This window comes from Solanum pennellii, chromosome 5, assembly GCF_001406875.1.
Source record: "Solanum pennellii chromosome 5, SPENNV200".
NCBI lineage: Eukaryota > Viridiplantae > Streptophyta > Magnoliopsida > Solanales > Solanaceae > Solanum > Solanum pennellii.
Window position 1 is genome coordinate 70,255,335 of NC_028641.1, and position 3,926 is coordinate 70,259,260.

Sequence of the window (3,926 nt, forward strand, 5' to 3'; positions counted from 1 at the left end):
AAAAAATAAAATTTTGAAATTGAAAATATTTTTTTTTAAATTGATGTTTTCCCAAAAAAAAAATGTAATTTGAAATTGGAGGAGAGCTTTGGAAAATGTTTTCCTTAATTTTTGAAGGGAAGTCATTTTTCTTAATTTTGAGGAAAATGAGTTGATTTGGAAAACATTTTCCAAAACTTTTGCCCCAACCAAACATGAGAAAATTGGAAAAACATTTTCCAGAAAATGTTTTCCTTCATACCAAACACAGTCCAAATTAGTCTCTTTTTCCGACTAAGAAAAGGTTTTAATATTTATATTATAGAGTAAATAAAACAAAACCCAAAGGTACTTAAAAATCAAATCATATTAACATATGAATCGATAGGATGTAATTTGGGCGAGTTGGGACGTGAAAGTAAAATTTATAAACTTGAAATCCTATCCTTCTTTGCTATTCACTATCAAAGGAATAAATTTAAAGTCGGTTCTCAAGGCCCAAAAGCTCAGGATTGAATACCCCTAAATTTAAAGTGACTAGCTTGACTGATAATGCGTTCACTCACTTGCACGCTTTCTTATAAGCACAAAATTTTAGTTCACTCGCTATCACACGGGCCACAGGACACTTATCGCTAACCCAGGAGATCCTATACTCTAAAAGAAGGAATTTAAAGTGAACTACATACGCTTTTACAACATTAAATTTGATTAATTTAAAAGTTATGATTCAACTTTTATATTACGACATGAAAGTCCTTAAACCATGTTTCCCTAATAGAAATATCACTCAATTTGGAATAAGTATCACAAAAATCAATAAAGAAATTTCAATAACAAAAAAAATCACTCTAACTTATCTTAAGAGTCGGAGCCCAAAGGGCAAAAAATTTAATAAAAATTCTAAAAGAGTATATCAAAACACTTTTTAATTAAAACGGTAAAATTACTATTGATGTAGCGATTTATTTTGACGGTGTTAAGCAAAATCGTTGCTCGAACAGCGATATTGTATCATTTTTATTTTATTTTGAAATAGCTGCCTCGGCAGTGAATTTTGTTGTTGTTTTTTTAAAAGTTTTCTTTAACAAATCGCTGCCTTATTTTTTTATTGCGTATTTTAAATCGCTGCTTTTGCAGCGATTTTCGTAAAAAAAAAAATTAATTATGAATTGTAAAATCGCTGCAGTTAATTTTTTGTTTTGTATTTTTTTTCAAATTGTGTTGTATTACAGCGATTTTTGGTTTTTTTTTTTTTACAAATTTTAGTGACTTTTTTTAAAAAATTGAAACTTCTTTTTTTATTATTTTAATTTATAAATATTTCGGCCAATTATTTTTTCATATCATAATATGATTGGCTGAAATATTTATAAAATAAATTAAAAAAAGTTTCAATTTTAAAAAATAAAAATAAAAAAATTTGAAGGAAAAAAAACTAAGTCGCTGCATTTGCAGCGATTATACAACATAATTTATTTTTTAAAAAAAAAAAACTAAAATCGTTGCTTTTGCAGCGATTTACTTAAAAAAAATAATAAGTAACGAAAATCGATTTTCAATTCAGAATTTAAAAAAAAAAACAAATTTCACTAAAGTCGCTGCAAATGCAGCGATTTAAAATACACAAATTAAAAATTAAAATTTCACTAAAATCGCTGCCTTGGCAGCGATTTGTTAAAAAAAAAAGAAACTAAAAAAAAAAACTATAACGAAAATCGCTGTCAAGGCAGCGATTTCAAAATAAAAATAAAAATTATGCAATATCGCTGCTCGAGCAGCGATTTTACTTTAACGCCGTCAAAAAATTGCCACGTCAGTAGCGATTTAACATTTTTGTTAGAAAATTTTTTGATATACCCTTTTGAAATTTTTATCAACTTTTTTTGGCCTTTAAACTCCGAACTCCTTATCTTAATATCACATGAACTCGCTAAAGAATGTTTGTATTGTAACGAAAATTTCACTCTTTATCTAATTATCAGATAAAATGTCTTTTTTATTGTTTGGTAATGACTTTCTATGATATCTAGACATAATGAAGTGATTTTTTTTAAGTTTCAAAATATAGTATATTATCTTTAGTGATACTTACATATATGTTTTTTTGTTGCAATAATGATTAAGTAATGTTAGGGCAGTAAAATAAAAAGTGAATGACATCCATCCATGATATAATGCCACTAATTAATTATACGCATATTCTTTTTATATTATCGATATATATATATATATATATATATATATATATCAATTACCTAACTATATATCATTGTTTTTTCCAAAGAATTAGAAGACAACTTTTCTCTAAGGTTGTTGAACTTGAAATGGTCCAATCTTGGTACTCCAACCTTGTGTAGAAAAACTTGGTCTCCAAGCTTGGAATATACTCTTGGTAATAAAAAAATTATGAGCTTTTTGAAAATAAAATAAATTTAAAATGAAAAAAAGTGAAGTGAAAACAAGTTTTTGGGTGTTTTCCATATCCCAAATACAACTTGATGGTTAATAAATTTTTTGTTCGCTGGACAAAGTTAACTATCCGATATATGTTATTATAAAATAAATTAAGACGTATAAAAGTTGATTCAAACATTACAATTATAAAAAAAATAGTGAAATAATTTTTTGGCCAACTAACTTTTAAAAGATAATTGATAGAATGATTTGAATATTACCTATGAATTTGCTGTATTGTAGTAACAATTAATTAAATTGAACCTCCAGTTAGTGTAGGCCCGAAGGCAGAGTTAGAATTTTAATTTCTATAAGTTCGGATGAATTTTAGAGTGACAACTTTAATTATTCGTGAATAAGTTCAGTAATGTTTATTAACTTTTTTTAATTTGAAAAAACTATTTAAACAAAAATTATTGAATTCGACGGGCATGTATATGAACTTCTAGGTCTATCCCTACCTTTGTGGTCCGATATATTAACCCAATATAATAAAGAACTAGAGTGGGGAAATAAGGATAATAGTATCTTAAATTTTATTTATTCTTCAAGAAAATAAAAATAAACATGAACACTCTTTTTTTTTTCTTCCTAAAATAATAAAATATATCTTGAGTTGATGCAAGTGGAGTTTTCCAATGAATTCAAATTAACAAAAGCATTGTAGACATCATACAGCTGTGGAAGGTGGCCAAACATCTAATTCTAAACACAATAACATAATTATAATTATATTATATTAGCGATAATGACAAATATTAATATTTATAATAAAATATTTTAGACAAATATTGTTAGAAATTTTAGCAATTTCAAATATAATGATATTAATTTAATTTTCAGGAAATATTTTTATGACGATAAATATTATTATCAAAAGAAAAATATATTATTTAGAAAGGGAAAAAGGGTCAAATATGCCCCTAAACTATTAGAAAAGGTCTAGATATATCCTCCGTTTAAAGTTTGGTTCACTGATGCCCTCGTCATCCAACTTTTGGTTCAAATATGCCCTTATGGGCGTTATTTGCCATGTTGGACATATCCAACTCATTTTTCATTTCTTTAAATGTCACATGGAATTGCCATGTCATTTTGGCCTTACCACATAACATTTATATGAAAATGAAAAGATATTCGGATAAACACCTAATCCGACCCATAAATCAACCCCCTTTAAAATAAATTATCCGACCAATTTTTAACAATTTTATTTGATTTTAATTTTTTTCGATAAATTCCGAAAATGAGTAATTGATTAATAAAAAAATAGGAAAATATGAAATAAGTATAAGATTAACGCCAAAAATTTATAAATAATTATAGTAACCTTAAATTCAATTTTAAACAGTTTTTTTAAAAAATTTATTTTTTCGATAAATTCCGAAATGAGTAATTGATTAATAAAAAGTATGAAAAAATATAAAATTAACGCCAAAAATTAAAAAATAAATACAGTAACCTTAAATTCAATAATTTCAACATTTTTT